Source organism: Miscanthus floridulus, chromosome 17 (assembly GCF_019320115.1).
Source record: "Miscanthus floridulus cultivar M001 chromosome 17, ASM1932011v1, whole genome shotgun sequence".
NCBI lineage: Eukaryota > Viridiplantae > Streptophyta > Magnoliopsida > Poales > Poaceae > Miscanthus > Miscanthus floridulus.
In genome coordinates, this window is record NC_089596.1 from 8,282,441 (window position 1) to 8,300,106 (window position 17,666).

Sequence of the window (17,666 nt, forward strand, 5' to 3'; positions counted from 1 at the left end):
TTCTACGTTTTCGCCAATCTGATCACCAAGGCACGTTTGGATAGCTCTTTGGTATGTGGCACCAGCATTCTTGAGTCCAAACAACATGGTCTCGTAGTAGTAGCCGTCGAACAAAGTGATGAAAGATGTCTTGCTCTGGTCTTGTTCTTTTAATGCAATCTGGTGATATCCTGAATAGCAATCAAGAAAAGATAATAGGGCAGATCCTGCTGTTGAATCAACTATCTAATCAATGCGTGGTAGTCCAAATGGATCTTTCAGGCAGTGTTTGTTGAGATCTGTGTAGTCGACGCATATGCGTCACTCGTCCGTATTCTTTTTTTGTACTAGAACTAGGTTTGCTAGCCAATCTGGATGAAGGATCTCTCTGATGAATCCGGCTGCCATTAGCTTTGTGATTTCTTTTTTAATTGCTGCCTTCTTGTCAGGTGAGAATCGTCGTAGCCATTGCTTCATAGGCTTGGAGCCTTCATTGATATCAATTCTGTGCTCAGCCAATTCTCTTGGGACACCTGGCATGTCGGTCGGCTTCCAAGCGAAGATATCTTTGTTGTCCCGAAGAAAGTTGGTGAGCACGAGTTCCTATTTTGCCAAGAGGTAGGCGCTAATGGTTGCTGTTTTGGAGGGATCACCGGTGCCCAGGTCGATTTGCTTGACATCGGCTTCTTTTGGTGGTGCGAGGATGCTGGGCTTTTTAGCCGGTATCTCTAGTTCTTCTAGGCTCATTTCTGTGGCAATAATGGCTATTTCTTTTCTACCATCGGTGGCTTGTGCCTTGGCTGCAATTTGAATTGCCTGAACATCGCAGTCAAAAGCGTGCTTCAAATCACTTCGAAAGGAAAGGACACCGTTAGGCCCGTGCATCTTAAGCAATAGGTATGGGTAATGTGGTATTACCATGAATTTTGCTAGTGTTGGGCGCCTGAGGATTGCGTGATATGATGAATCGAAGTCTGCAACTTCAAACTTGATGAACTCTGTTCGGTAGTTTAAGGGAGTGCCAAAAGTAACCGGTAGAGTGATTTGTCCAAGTGGCATAGCTGCCTTGCCGGGTACTATCCCAAAAAAAGGGGTGCTCGTTGGTGTAATCATCCCGGCGAGTTGTAGTCCCATCTTCCTTAGCGTCTCTGAAAAGATGATGTTGAGTCCGGCTCCCCCATCGATTAATACTTTTGTGACAGTCATGCCGGCAATAGTTGGATCTAGAACTAGTGGGTAATGGCATGCGTTTCCTATGCTAGTCCATTGGTCTTCTCTTGAAAATTGGATTGGATACTGTGACCAATTGAGATATCTTGGAGTAGCCGGTTCTGCTGCCATGATGGTTCGTAAAGCTAGCTTTTCTTAATGTTTGCTTCTGGAATCTGAGGCTCTAGCGAAGATCACTACTACTGTCCCCCTGGATTTTTGGAATCCCTTGTCTTCGTGGTTGTTTTCATCTTTTTTTTGATCGTCTTCTTTAGTGTTTACCTTATTATCTTTTCTTGTGTATCGCTCATTGAAGGTGTAGCAATTTTTGGTGGTGTGATTTCCTTTAGGATGCAAGATGCAACGCATGTTTTCAATGTCGTCATACCCTCTGGGTTTGGAAAACTTCCTTGATTTATCAGCCATCGCTACAGTGTTGTCTGGTCCACGTTTTCTTTCCTGATGTCTGATGTTTCGATGATTTCGCTTGTCCGGGTTGTCTTGGTTGTTTCTATCCGGGAACCTTTCTTGTGTCTTCTCCTTTGCAGTAATCATCTTTTCTACTGTGCGTCTGAATTCTTCATTATTTCTCGGGTTTTCTTTGCAGAAGTCCTAAAATTGCCACCTAGCCATAATTCCATGAGAGAAAGCTTTGATTACTTCTCGTTCGGTGATGTCATGTACTTGAGCACGTAGTTCGCCAAATCATCGATAGTAATTTCTAAGAGTTTCACCTCCTTTCTGCGTGAGTCCTTTTAATTCTGCGTGGGTGATGGGGTGTATAATGATACCTGCAAAATTTCCATGGAAAACTCTTTGCAAGTCCTCCCAATTTCTGATTGACCCTAGATTTAATTTGTCGAACCATTGGAGGGGCATAGTTTCTAGGGCCATGGGAAAGAACAAGGTCTTGATATCATCGTCTCCTCCAGCTAGTTCAATCGACTGCGAGTAAATCCTGAGCCACTGCCTTAGTTCGATCTTGCCATCATATTTAGAGTGGCTAGACGGCTTGAACTTGTGAGGTAGTCGTATTGAAGCAAGTCTATTTGCAAAGCAGGGGAATCTATCGTGCGTTCCGGCTTCTTTATATTCTGATTTGGCACCTCCTTCCTGCCAACTGTCATTTTGGTGAGAGTAGTTCTGTGGGGATGTCTGAATGGGTGCTTTGCTTCTGATCTTCCTTGGTTGTTCGACTCGATAGTTTTGACTATGGTCCCTTCTGCTTTCCCTATTATGACTTCCACCTGGTCCAAGTCTCTCGAAAGCGGACTTACTTTGATTTTGATCTTCCTTCCTATGAGATGTTGACCTGGTAGGTAGTTTTGAGTAGGTCTTTCCATCATGTGTCCTTAGGGCTGCTGACTAGAGTAGGTCCCAGAGTTGTTCCTGTTTTTCACTAGGAACTGATGTCGCTCCGAGTTCTTCTAGTGCTTCTCGGATCCTACTATAGGGTGTATTCGCCGCGCGTCTTTCTTTGACTTCTTGTTCTGATTTTCTTCTGTCGTACTCAGCCAGATCTGACTCATATTTGACCCAAGCTTCCTTGTGCTGCCTAGCACAGTGTTAGCGTCCTTGTTTCAATTTGTTTCTTCTTTCTCTGGCTTGTTTCTGATTCTCGGTCTCACCATCGTGCCCCTGGATAAAGGGTGATATGTTGGACTCAGATTCATCCGATGACCTGATGTCGAGTGCTTCTGGGGGGACCAATGGTGATCGAGGACGGTGAACCATGAATACTTCTCGTGCGTGAATTGTTCCATTATCGGTGTTGGTTTCCACACTGTCGGAGTTGTTGATGACTTTTGTAGAGGTTTCAAGGTCGCAGATCAAGTCTCCTTCTTGGTAGGGTAGAATTGTTGTCATCGTCGTGCCGACTAGTTGGGTACCGCTGTCCTTAGGAATAGAACATGGCCAGTGGATGATGCAGTCTTGAGATGTTATAGTCAGTAAGAGACCTTCTTGAGCTCCTTTTAGTGGCATTCAAAGCATCGGATCGAGGGATCCTTCAGGCCGTGCCTGATAAGACTTTGCCAGGTTGTGGAGTCCAAATAGAAAAGGACATGATTTCCTAAAAAGACTCTGAGTGTATTTCAAGTTGTTTTCTTGATAGGTCGAGGCCACGTTCCGGAGCCCTGTCGGAAAAGAACTCGGTTTCTCAAAAGAACTCGGGTAAGACTCCATCTCGGATGCGGAGATTGATTTTGAGTCAGATGCACAAATCCGCGAAATCTGAGTTGGATCGGACATCACGAGCTGCACGAATCTTCCGGTGAGTTGATTTGTCGTAGTCGCTGAAATAGAAAGATCTTCATGGCGATCCGAATCTTCGAGGAGACGGCCTTGAAGCTTGCCATTGTCGTTCGCCTCGCAGATCCATGAACCGAAGATGAAGGTTGATCCCATCGAGAAGATCATGTTGTCGAGGTCCGTCGAGCTCTTGGATGCAAATTCACCGAAAGCCCCTACCTAGCGCGCCAGCTATCGATGTTTCACCACTGATAGCCTGCCACGGGGGTACCCGAGGTAGTTTGTTTGGGCTTCAGCGTATGCAGAACTCGACGGTAAATGCAAGAGACAGTCGATTTATCCTGGTTCAGGCCCTCGACCCTGATCGAGTAATAGCCCTACGTCCAGTTGGCATTAGCCTTTACGTTGGATTGATTGTAAAGTGTTGTGTTGCGTTGTTTTGTCCCTTGTCTTAGGAACCCCGCCCTCCTTTATATAGTCAGGAGGTCAAAGTCCTAATTGGATTATAATGAGAGTTTCTAGTAGGATTACAGAATAATACTACCATTAGGATTACATGGAAAGAATCCTAGTTAGACTAGATCTTCTCTCTTCCTTGTGGGGTATTCTGTAGGTCCCGTATTGGCAGCAACATATGCCATGGAGGTGAAAATGGCTCGGAGATGTTGCAAAGCTCACACAAGTGATGATGAAGGAGCTCATTGCACATGAGACATGACATTGAGTCATATGATCAAGGTGGAGAAGATCGAGACATGACTTGGCTCGACAGACCGGTTGTAAGTGTGAAGGGCAAGTTGAGTGATGACTTGGCATCAATGGACCGAAGCAACGGTGAAGAGCAAGTGAAGTCAAGATCGATGAACCAATACGATCACATGATGATATGGAGTGGATCATATCATTATTGATCATGTTGGTGCATGTGGTGCATGTGGTGCATCAACATCGAAGGAGTTGGAATGGAATGCGCAAGGCAAAGGTATAACCTAGGGCATTTCATTTCACCGATCATAGGTGTCTAGAAAAGTTTATGACCGGGTTTAGGATAGATGGTTGTACTATCAAGAGGGGCAAACTAGTTTGCATATCGGTCATCTAGTGCCACTCGAGTGATCTAACTTTGCATCATTGCTAGGATCGAGTGGCATGGCAAGTTGAGTGGCTAACTCCTTAAAAATGATTGTGAAAATGCTAACACACATACACATGGTGGTGTACACTTAGTGGTGTTGGCACATTTGCAAAGGAGAAGAAGTTGGAGTTGAAACGGATCAACTCGGAGAAGAAATGGAGGCGAGGAAGTGTCACTATGAGTGACCGAACACTTCCCTCGGGGGCACCTGCGTGTCCGGTCAGTGCTGGCACTCGACCGAGGGGCATGAATTTGTGATCGGACGCTGGCGCTAAAGTTGACCTAACGCACAGGGGCCGCGTCCGGTCAGCGCTGACGTACGCTAACGTGGTGGCATGAGGAGCAGCAGTGATGCGTGGCAGGCCATGAAGGATTGGACTCAGGTGCTGCGTCTGATCGTGACTGACCTGATGTGTTTGGTCGCAAAACAAAGGCTCAGGGAGCTCTCTGGAAATGACTAGACTCTGGTAGGAGCGCGTCCGGTCATCAGTTCAGTGGCGAGCGCGTGCATGGGGCCTGACGCAGCGTGGGCGTGTCCGGTCAGCATCTGGCGCGTCCGATCTTCACTTGACCATTGGCACAGTATTAGTGACCGTTGAGATCGGGTGGCTCCGGTTGAACGATGAATGACACATGGACGACGTAGAGTGACCGAACGCTGGGCCAGCGCATCCGGTCATTATGACCGGAGTGTTCGGTCAGCTCGAGAAACGCCCAGTGAAGGGGTAACGGCTAGTTTAGCCCTTGGGGCTATAAATACAAGTGTTGGCCGGCCTTTGACCGGTAGCTGAGCACCCTTGAGCCTTGGTGGCTTGTGTAGGTGTGCTTAGGAGCCCTCTAACTCACTTGTGCTTGATAGTGTTCATCCGATCGAGTGAGTGAGCGATTCTAGTGCGATTGCATTGTGAGATTGCATCGAGTGGCACTAGGTGATCGTGTTACAAGCATGTGGTGCTTGTTACTCTTGGAGGTTGCCACCTCCTAGATGGCTTGGTAGCTTGTGACTCCGTTGAAGCACGCGAGAAGATTGTGCAGTGCTCCGAAGGAGGATTTGTGAGGAGGATTGTGCTCACCCTACGGGCATCGCGGAGAGCAACTCTAGTAGAGCATGTCATTGAACTACCCTCACTTGTGGGTAGGTGTAGGGTCGAGATAGCGACTAGAGGGGGGTGAATAGTTGTTTCTAAAACTTAATCGCGTCGGCTAACCAAAATAAGTGCAGAATTAAAACTATCGATCTAGCCAAGACTACACCCCTCTATCTATGTTCTCTAGCATCTTGCAAAGATTCTAATTAAGCAACAAAGGTGCCGGGCTAACTAGAGCTCACCTAACCAATTTTAGGAGCAAGGTCACACAAACCTATGCCACTAGTATTTCAAGCAATGAGGGAGCTCCTACACATGCTAGTAAGCAAAAGCACAAAGCCAACTAAGCTCACTAGCAATGCTCAATAACAAGGCAACCAATGACAAATTAGAGAGCGCAAATACTTAGCTACACAAACTAAGCAAAGTGACTAACAAGGTTACACAAACCAAATTAGCCACGCAAGGGAGTTACTTCTATGCTACACAAGCAAGAAGGTAACTACTACACAAGCCAACTAATTACAAGAGCAACCACATAAGCACAATGTATATAAAAGTAATCACAAGCTTGTGTAAGGGGATTGCAAACCAACGGGAAGAACTAGGTTGACACGGTGATTTTCTCCCGAGGTTCACATGCTTGCCAACACGCTACATCCCCATTGTGTTGACCGCTCACTTGGTGGTTCGGCAGCTAATTGGCATCACCCGCCAAGCCCGCACGTCGAGCACCGCAAGAACCTACCCCAAAAGTGAGGGTAGCTCAATGACACGCTCAACTAGAGTTGCTCTTCACGGCTCCCACGGGGCGAGCACAATGCCCCTCACAAAGCTCTTCTCCGGAGCACCGCACAAGCTTCTTGCGGGCTTCGACGGAGACCACCACCAAGCCATCTAGGAGGTGGCAACCTCCAAGAGTAACAAGCACCACCGGCTTGCAACTCGATCACCTAGTGCCACTCGATGCAATCTCACAATGCAACGCACTAGAATCACACTCACTCACAATCGATTCGCACTCTTGCAAGCACAAGTGAGTTAGAGAGCATCCAAGCACTCCTACACAAGCCACATAGGCATGAGGGTGCTAAGCTACCGGCCCAAGGCCGGCCATGGCTTCTATTTATAACCCCATGAACAAATAGAGCTATTACCCCTTCACTGGGCAAAAGTCGAGACGACCGGACGCTTCGGTCCGATCGACCAGACGTTGGACCGCAGCATCCGGTCGTGCGATGCACGCCACGTGTCTCCTGCTTCAAATATAGTTCGCCCGATCTCAATGGTCATATGTTGACCGGACACAGCAGCTTGAACTGACCAGATGCAGCAACCCCAGAGTTCGGTCATTTCCAGTAAGGTACCAGACATGACCGGACGCGTCTGGTCGATCACGATCGGACGTAGTGCCAGCGTCCGGTAACTCTCTAGTTTTTCTACTCTTCCTGCATCATCACACATCACCCTGACCGGACGCACATAGCCAGCGTTCGGTCACTTCTAGTGCCAGTGTCCGGTCGATGACTGACGCCTGCCCACTGACTGCCACTACTGACCGAACGCTGGAACCCAGTGTTCGGTCACTGTGTGACTAGAGTCTAGTCCACTCTGTGGGACCCTATCTTTTCTATATAGGGCGCCGGTGGCACCGTCGAACTGTCCGCACTCTACGGGCGAACAATCCACCGGTGGAGTTCCTAACCCTTCTCGCCTCCGTTTCATCGCCGAGTTGATCGACATCAACTCCAACTTCTTCTCCTTTGCAAATGTGCCAACACCACCAAGTGTACACCACCATGTGTATGTGTGTTAGCATTTTCACAATCATTTTCTAAAGGATTAGCCACTCAACTTGCCACGCCACTCAATCCTAGCGACAATGCAAAGTTAGATCACTCGAGTGGCACTAGATGACCGATATGCAAACAAGTTTGCCCCTCTTGATAGTATGGCCATCTATCCTAAACCCGGTCATAAACTTCTCTACACACCTATGACCGGTGAAATGAAATACCCTAGGTTATACCTTTGCCTTGCGCATTCTATTCCATCTCCTCCAATGTTGATGCAACACATGCACCAATATGATCAACAATGATATGATCCACTTCATATCATCACATGATCATATTGGTTCATCGATCTTGACTTCACTTGCTTTTCACCGTTGCCTTCGTCCATTGATGCCAAGTCTTGCTCAAGCTTCACTGCCACGCGGTCCATCGCTCCAAAGCCTCCGACTTGCCCTTCACGCTTGCAACCGGTCCATCAAGCCAAGTCTTATCTTGATCTTCTCCACCTTGATCACATGACTCAATGTCATGTCTCATGTGCAATGAGCTCCTTCATCATCATATGTGTGAGCTTTGCAACATCTCCAAGCCATTTTCATCTTCATGGCATATGTTGCTCACACATATATACCTATGGACTAATCACCTGTGTATCTCACATAAACACAATTAGTCCACCTAGGTTGTCACTCAATTACCAAAACCACACAAGGACCTTTCAGTAGGTTCTTGCGGCGCTCGACGTGTGGGCTTGGCGGGTGATGCCAATTAGCCGCCGAACCACCAAGTGAGCGGTCGACACAACGGGGACTAGCGTGTTGGCAAACACGTGAACCTTAGGAGAAAATTCACTGTGTCAATATTGTTCCTCCCGTTGGTTTGCATTCCCATACACAAGCTTGTATTTACTTTCATATATATTGTGCTTGTGTAGTTGCTCTTATCATTAGTTAGCTTGTGTAGCTTGCTAATTACCTTCTTGCTTGTATTGCATAGAAGTAGCTCCCTTGCATGGCTAATTTGGTTTAAGTAACCTTGTTAGTCACATTGCTTAGTTTGTGTAGCTAAGTAATTTACGCTCTATAATTTGGCTTGTGTAGCCTTGTTATTGAGCATTGCTAGTGACCTTAAGTGGCTCTGTTCTTTTGCTTACTAGAATTGTGTAGGAGCTCTCCTGGTTGTTTGAGTACTAGTTGCATAGGTTTGTATGACCTTGCTACTAGAATTGATTATGTGAGCTCTAGCTACCCGGCACCTTTGTTGTCTAATTAGGATCTTTATAAGGTGCTTGAGAACTTAGATAGAGGGGTGTAGTCTTGGCTAAACCGATAGTTTTAATTCCGCACTTGTTTCGGTTAACCGGTGCGATTAGATTTTAAAAAGGACTATTCACCCCTTTAGTCCGCCATCTCAGCCCTACACCTGTCCTAGGCGGCTTCAGGTTCCAGCATCGTAGACAGGCCATTGTGTGCAACGGAGCTAATTGGACACGAGTAGCAAAATTGTCGCTACTGCCGCCCAGGCCAGCATGATCTTGTCCATGAGGGACATTTTAGCCATCATTGTCTTGCACTCGCAGTGGCATGTGGTCCCCATCAGGGTTGCTGGCGGGGGCAGCGTCAGCCCCGCTGGGGGAGCTAATGGCGCTGTGCCGCTGGGGACGGCTCCCATGGGCCATGGCCGCCGGCCGTGAGCAGCAGCCTGGCGAGCGAGATGATGGTCAAAGCTGCTAAAGCCTTCATTGGCGCTCTTCCTCACTGGCTTAGATGTGCACTTGTGCGTGTGTGTATTGTGTTCTCTGCTCGGTTAGGCCGGTACTCCTTTTATATGGAGGACGTGATAGGAGCCAGTGTGAGAAGAGGATGGGGATCAAGAGTGGGGATGGGTCGCGCTGTGGTGAGGAGAGTGGAAGGGGTGGCTCCTGACATGTGGGCCCATGTCATGTTAATGCTAAATCACCAATATATATGACAAGCACTTTTTATCGTATCTTTCTAATATAAATACAGATAATTAGTAGGGAAACAAGTTTAGAGAAATCAAAATATTTTATTCTAATTATATTTTGTTTGATTTTGTTTTTAGAAGACATCAATATGTATATATGATAAGATTTTTTATCATATTTTTTAAATATAAATATAGATAATTAATTTATATACTAAGTAAAACAATTGTTTTAATGTTAGGGGGGCCATGGCGCCTATACTAGCCCCCCTTGGCTCCATCATTGAGCACCACTTGAGTCCTAGTGTGGCGGGTCGGCGGCCATTGCTCCTTCACGAACTTACTTGAGTCCTAGTGTGGTGGGGCAACGAGAGTCACGGTGGCACCGGCACCAACGACGGGAGGGGCGACGAGAGCCGCGGGAGCGAGTGAGGGTGGTGGAGGCGGAGGCGGGCATGGTGGAGCCTCAGTGGCTCAGTGAAGAGTGGGAATGGCTCAAAGGAACCAGGGGAAGAGGAAGAAGGTAAATGTTGGTGGAGTTGGGGATTAAATAGGAAGTAGGTCATGTCCGTGCTCTGGTCCGCCAACTAGGAGGTGCGGTCTGGGTTTGAGGTGCGGGTTGAGTTTCTAGAGGCAGAAAGTGCACTTGTCGACTCAAATGTTAGTTCCATATGTAATTCTGATCAAATAGTTCTGTATGTAATTTTGATCAAGTGTTGACTTTACTCAAATAGTTAGCTTTGTGGTATATCTATTGTGAAATTGAGAGAGACAAAGGACCTGAGCCGAGCCGTAGCGTGACATGCCTAGGCTCAGGCTCAGAACGCACCAAGATGCGGTATGGGTTTGTCATCCAAAGTTTTGGAATGTAATGAAACCACCGTTCTTGCTCTACGCATACTTGGATAATGGACTGGCTCGCTACTGGCATAAGTTTTTGGTTATACCTATTACGAGAGTTCACGAATTATCTACAGTCAAATAATATTCAATGGTTGTAGGAAAATCGTAGCATAGAATGTAGGAAAGAGAGGAAGGTGGAGACATAGGATGTAGGGAATAAGAGGAAGACAGAGAGGTGGGTCCATGGCTCCTTTGCCAACCGAACACGCATGCCACCGCCTTGTGTCCTTCAGCCGCGTTGCGGCTCAATGCCTTGCTGCCCACGCTGTCTCGTTATGTGCCGCTACCGTCTTGTAGACACCATGTGTTGCCGCCCTAGTTGCTTCGCAAAGCGCCACTGGCCCTACACATCCCCGTGCCCACCGCCACGTGCAGTCGCCAAGCTCTCGCCACCTGCCGTGTCCCGGGTGCCCACCATTATCTGGAGCCACCTCCACCTTGCCCCACTCTCTCTAACGTCGTGCCAGGCTAAGCTGTGCACCTCGCGTGTGGCCGCATGCCGAATTGTAGAGGCAGGCAGTGGAAGACTGAAGGGAAGAAGGGGATGGAGAAGGAAGAAAAAAAGGCAAAATTAATATTTCATCATCTTTCTCTATTCAAAAATATTATTTAAATAGGCAAATTAACACATTTTCAAAGTGTTCGCTGGCCAATTGAACTTTTTCCGATGGTTGCTTGCCACACGACTTCACTTTTCATGTCTTGTAGCTAATTTTGCCAATGAAATATGATTGAAACCAAATTTTAAGCATGGCCTTCCTACATCATGAACAATCCTTTCCAACCAATAAGTCCCAAAATATCAGCATTTTAGCTCCGATTTTGCAAAATTCATGAAACCCTGGAGAATGGAAAAAAATTTGGGGGGCAAACCAATATTGGAGGAGATTGGATAAACTGATGACGAAGATATCTTTCTAATGTATGCAAATACCTAAATCCATAAACAAATTTGGCCCAAAACAAAATCAAATCAAGAGACAAAGGCTATAAAAATGGCTTCGAAATTATGCAAAAGGTAAGAACTTATGAGTTGAGGGAGATAGACATTGGAGCACAAAATCAAAACTTGGACTAGATCTAGATGTTGGGGTACCAGCGAATCATAGCAAACCAAAACTTTGTGTGGTAAAAAACTCAAAGGACAAAAGCCCCGCCTCTTTTGCTCTCTCTCTCTCTCTCTCTCTCTCTCTCTCTCTCTCTCTCCCTCTCTCTTATGCAAAGCAAAATTCTCAACCACTCAAATTAGAGCCTAATCCCCAAGGCGTGTTCCCCACAACTATCCATGCCCACTATATAGGCACTTGGTTGTTTCTAAAGTGTAATTAAATAAAGCACTCCATCCAAATACCTAGGGGTAAAACTGTCTAGATTTTTGTTGGTGCATCCAATGGACCCAACGCCTTTATGATTTCACTTTGTTGGTGCAAGCTTTATGATGACACCACGCATCTTCTGACCCATCACCCTTGGTTTCGAGGCCCAAAATAGTCAACTTGTCGCATGTGGTTTTGAGGCATAAACCACCAAACCATCCCTGCCCTGTATTGAGGACTAAACTAGCAAAAAAACATCTTGCACACCCCCGTGAGGTTTGACTCACTGAGGCTAATGCATACCCGGCCTTTGCCAAGGACCCAACGCCTTCACCTTTCTCCTTGACTTTACCTTCTCCATCTTCATCATCCTGGTGTAGACCCGTGCCTGGCGTCCGCAAAGTGTCATGGCGCCATGGTCCTTAATTGGCTAACCCCATGTTCATCATCCTTTTGTCCATATGTCTTCTAATACTCTTCCTGCGAGCAACATGGATCTCCAACAATGACTTTTCAGACTAGACAGTCCCTTCAGTGTGCCAAGCTTCGTCTCGCCCACCACCAAGCAATATCCATGCCAAACCACCAGCTCGCCCTATGCTACCACATGCATAGTCCATCAGTGTCGTGCCTAGCCTGTCCTTCACAACGCATCTGCTTGCCATCATATCGCATCCATACACCCACACATCATGATCCAAAGATACATCTTCGATCCTCTAATACCTTCCGGTTAGCAAAAACATATTATGCACACATATAAACAACATGCTAGCACCACCAAAAGCTTAAAACCTCTTGACAAATGTCAATCATCATTCGTCGCACACATAGAGGAGACCATCGGTTTGTTTTGGGAAACTCCCACTAAGACTGGCCTTATATATGTATGTGATATTATCATTAAAACTTGTTTCCCATGTGAAGGTTGGCTTTTTTATGTTCTACGAATATAATTTAATATCATTGTCTAATTTCATTTGCATTAATTTCGGTTATTTTGGATGTCATTGCCATGCAACTTCCTTTTCCTTGGTCAATGTGATCATGTATGGGTACGTGCTCATCAAAGTTATGGTGAATAAAACATTTCCCTTCCCCTCACTACTAATATATATCACCAGACTCTGGCCCAAAATATTTGCTTATATATATACACGGTCCCTCTTTTTTTTAAGGTATAATAAACAGTAGGGGTTTCCCCTACTAATTATATATTAAAATGAGGAGAAGAACCAAAATATATTATAAAGCGTTTAAAAACAAAAAAAACACAACAAAGAAGATGATCAAAAGGATATACTGTTTTACACAAAGAGTTGTGTCCATTGTTCTAAAAAAAAGTGTTGTCTCCATTCTTCTATGAAAGGGGGGTGTTTGCTTTGCACCATGGAAAACCAAGACAAAGGTGCTCTTGAATTTTTCTTTGCAACATGATAAAGTATTATTTTTTAAACTATAAATTTATACAATTCCTCCTGAATTGTTAAAAAACATTTTCGGGCTAAGCTGCTGATCGATCGAAAACTCAAACTTAGCATTTTAGGAAGAATGTTAATTTTAAAACAGCAAAAGTTGTGATACGAGATACAGGTGAAATGGGTCGTACTTAAATTTTAACATCTACTTGGAAGACCATAATGTTTTTTTAGGGCCCCTAGTTATTCGTTGTGGATTAATAAAAAAGAACAAAAAGCCTACGTGCAGAGCTAAGCGACCTTCCGCAACTCAATTTGATAGATGTACTTCTTAGCGCCGCTCTAATCGGCGGGAATCAAAATAACGCGACTCAATGGGCGGCAAAAGTATATCTTTACAAATATTTTTATGGAGAGACTAGCGCATGGACGTTCAGACATGGCGTCCATTCGGACGTCCACGCTCGCTCTCCGCCCGTTTTCAATAATGATACTCTCAGAACGCCTACAGATGTAGCTTCGTACTCTGTTTCGTCTTGTGCTCCGCGCCTGCTGCCAACCTATAGATGCAGTTTCATGCTCCGCTTCGCCTCGTCCTTCGCGCCTACTGCTCGTCCATGTATGCAGCTTCGTGCTCCGCGCCTACTGCCATGCCCATAGATGCAACTTTGTTCTCCGCGCTTGCTTTCGCTCCCGTCTGCTCATGAAACACTTGCAACATAAAGCATCTGCTGCAACATACGTCTGAAGCAGATGAAACATTTATAACATATGTTTGCAACATATAATTGTATGGGCACTGCAACATATGCAGCATCTAAATAAAACACTTGAAACATACGTTTGCAACATATGTGTATGGGCGCTGCAGCATACATAACATCCCGATAAAACACTTGCAACATAAGTTTGAAACAGCTGAAACATTTAAAATACACACTTACAACATACATGTATAGCCAGTGCAACATATGCAACATCCAGATAAAACACTTGCAACATACGTTTGAAACAGCTGAAAACATTGGAAACATACATTTGCAATATATGTGTGTAGTCGTTGCAACAGATGCAATACCAGATCTACGTTTGCAACATTCAGATAAAACATATGTAACATACATCTGAAACGCATAAAACATACGTTGCAACATGTGCTCATCTACTTGCTGCCCCCAATGGACACTCGTTGACACGGAGCTTAACGCTGGCACAGAGCTCGATGCCATGGCGCGAAGGTCAGACCTCGGCTGTGCGCAGCGCGAGGCGCAGGCGACGCGAGGCGAGAGCAGTGCGTGGCGTGAGGCATGAGGCGTGGGTGGGGCGCGCGAGGCATGAGGCACAAGGCGCGCAAGGCGCAAGGCGTATGGCGCGGGGGTAGGCGGGTCCGTCCCATCTGGTCGGAAGGACGCTCGATAGAGAGCATTATCGTTTTTTTACTTGCAACATCTCTAGAAATTTTGTAAACGACTTTTTATTTTGATTTTTTTTAAAAAGGTGTCCTCGGATCCAACATATTGATAAAAGAACTCCTTAAAAATAAAAAGTTTTCAAATATACTCTCCAATTCATAGGCTTCCGCGGTCGAGAGGAACTCTATAAGTCTATATTTGTGCCCGCTTCGATATTTTTCTCCGGAGACCAAATCAAAGTAAATTGAACGTATGAGTAATTAAGAAAATAAAGGATTCCATATGAGAAAGCGGTAAGAGATTAAAAAACCATTAAAAATATTTAGTTAGTTAGACATAGTTTAGAGTTCCCAATACAAAATCGTTTAGAAAGTTATTATAGGAGACTATTGGAGAAGAACTAAATTTAAGGTTGCTATTTTCTAATGCTACCTCTATTAGTTTAGCAAGTAAATTATACCAAAATCCTAGAGATTCTCTTAGACCTTTTTTGCAAAAATTAAATATAGCAAATATAGAAAACTTACTTTTGCAAAAAAAACAAATATAGAAAAATATATAAATGAAAAATCGGCACAAGTATTTTCCGGACTCGCCCCTTTCCAGAACGGGCCGGCCCAAAGAGCCCCATGGGCCGCCGCATTCTGCTCTAGTAGGCTCTGTGTGACTGTCTTGTTTGCTTTACCCTTGTCTCCCTTCCAGTCCTCCAAGAAAGAAACACGCAGCTGAATCATGGACGCCGCCGCCGCCGCCACGGCCGCCTCCGACGACGAGCAGGACCAGGCGCGCTTGGACGCCATCGCCGACGGCCTACAGACCCGAGACGCGTACGCCCTCCTCCTCCCTTGCTCGATCTCTACTTGTCTTCCCTTCGAGGAGGAGGCAGAGGCGGCTGCTCCATCTGCTCCCCTTCCTTGCTCGTGAGTTGTGGCTGACGAGTGACGGCTCCTCCCTCCCTCCCCTCACCCTCGTTGCAGGATGCGGCTGTACAACTGGCTCTCGCACCGCTGCTTCTCCGACTGCGTCGTCTCCTTCTACCGCCGGGCGCTCGGCAAGCGCGAGGAGGAGTGCGTCCGCTCCTGCGTCCGCAAGTACCTCCTCCTCTCCACCGCCACCGCCGCGCGCTTCCCCCACCTTGCCGACTCCTCGTCGTCGGCAGCATTCGACGATTGATCGGTTGATCCACCCGTGCTCTTCTCGACAGTTACTTCCTTGCTTCACTTCTTCTGTCGGTGTAGCTTAGTTTTACTTTACCTTGTGATGATCCATAGAAAGGAAACACGACGCCGTAAGACTCACGAGCGTAGCAGTTGTTAGGAAGGAAATGCAAGGCCAGGAGTGATCTATACTCCCACACACACTGCAAATTTGGAATTTTGATGAATGAATGCATGAATTCTTCATGTCCTGATTTTTCCTCTCTGAATGAGTATTACTATTACCTTGATATGGATATGCGAAAAGGTTCTTACTGTATCTCATTTCTCATGTGATGGTTTATGTTCAGCTTTGGTTTTCATCTTGTACAACATCACTGCAATCCAGCTCAGTTTGCTCAATGTGTTTGATCAGAGTAAGGTAGCAACCACAACTGGGCCTCATAGCACCACTACCACCACATAGATCATGCTACAGAAAAAGTAATGATAATGACCCCCATTATATAGTATAATCCTTAGTTGCAGACTTTTATTGGCAACAATGGTTTGGGACTCAATGCCTGTAAGATAAGTAGGAGTGTTAACGGACATTTTCAGTGTCATTCTGATTCCTACAGTAGTCATATTACCAAACGCTGTGCCTTGTGAAGTCCATGCCCAACCAGGCTAGTACTGTCAGGTTGTGCACAGAAAATCACAAATAACAGCCTTATGATACTCCTGATCTAAAAGAGGCCATCATTAGTTCACAGTAGTATCTGCTAAGAGATTAGATCTTACTAGTTAATGGGCTAACACTCTGAATGTAAGCACAAAGAATATTCTTAATGCTCATTGTTTTGGAGTACGTGTATACAATGTGGGTGAAAATAAGCCTTTTAATGAGAGCAGTGTTCTCAGAAGCAAGGTTGTAATAGTTGAGCCATCAGACTACATCAGACAATTTTGCCAGCTGTTTTAGCGGTGCTTGCTCAAGAGATTCATTGTTCAAAATGCAGCAGTAATTTAACTCATTTGATGCCTCACCAAGAGGTGCATCTGCAATTTCCACATCCTTTGCTACATTCCACCCCTGGACCCTCAGGCCAGCGAGCAGGGACCAAATGTTGGGGTTCTTCATATGCTTTACTGATGATGAGTAAATGTGCAACAAAAGCCTTCTCTTGTTTCTTTTGGATGCAGAACATCCATGTATTGTGTTTTCCTTTGCTAGATGAAATTTGTTATTTCATCTGAACTTAGCATGCTGCCTTGATATACACGTGAATTTTTCATCCGAAATGATTGCTGAAATGTGTTGGTGAACAAACATCAATGCAACCAAGCTTTGGTTTTTTCACTCAGAAGGCCTGGCATAAGATCCATCGGTTATTTCCTGACTCCTGGTATCTCTAATTATCTATTCCTGAATGTCCTTTCTCCCCTGAAAGGTGTTGATGAGACAAGGATTTGTCTTATTCAAAAAAATGTTATTGATCAGAGTAATGTGGCCAACGCCACAACTGAATGAAGTTGGGACTTGGGAGAGGCAGATGTAAAGGTTAGATTTTGAAGAAGTGCACTTCAGAGTTTTCAAATCACATGACACGAACATGATTCTTAAGTGTTTTGCTCTCTGAAGATTATTTGTAGCAGTGCTCATAAAAGCTACAATTCCATCTCATTTTTCAGTTATGTAAAACTTTCAAACTGTTCATGTTTAAAAACTATGTTCCTCGTTGCATCATCAATTATATAAGAGCTCTTTTCATTGTATACATGTCAAGGGTTTTTCTTTCTTTCTTTTTTTATGTGTTAACTCCGTACCCTGGTTAATGCAATTGACTGGTTTGCTTCTGAGGCTCTTCATGTATTCATGCAAGAAGCCAAAGGAACATCTATAACAGCAAAAACCCGTCTTCCAACATTATCGTTCCTTATGCCCTGACTTGTTTCAGTGTTCTTTTTTTCCAATTCTACGCCAGTTATAGGTCACAGATAATTTGCTGATCATGAGTTGCCCACTGAACTGTCCATTGTACAAAAAATAGTGTCATTCGACCGTGAAGGTTGT

General features: G+C 45.4%; 1 protein-coding gene across 3 annotated transcripts in view; it reads left to right on the forward strand.

Annotated features, from left to right (window-relative positions):
- LOC136516349 (disease resistance protein RGA2-like) overlaps window positions 1-17,666 on the forward strand; it is a 43,475-nt gene that overhangs the window by 19,103 nt on the left and 6,706 nt on the right. The window contains exon 9 of one of the 3 annotated variants that reach the window (XM_066509729.1): window positions 17,578-17,599. The exons of 1 other annotated variant lie outside the window; for it this stretch is intronic. The gene's annotated coding sequence lies outside the window, so the exon portion shown is untranslated. Of the gene's footprint in view, window positions 1-9,646; window positions 10,153-17,577; window positions 17,600-17,666 lie in introns of those variants that run through there. One more of the 3 variants, XM_066509726.1, reaches the window with a different exon arrangement.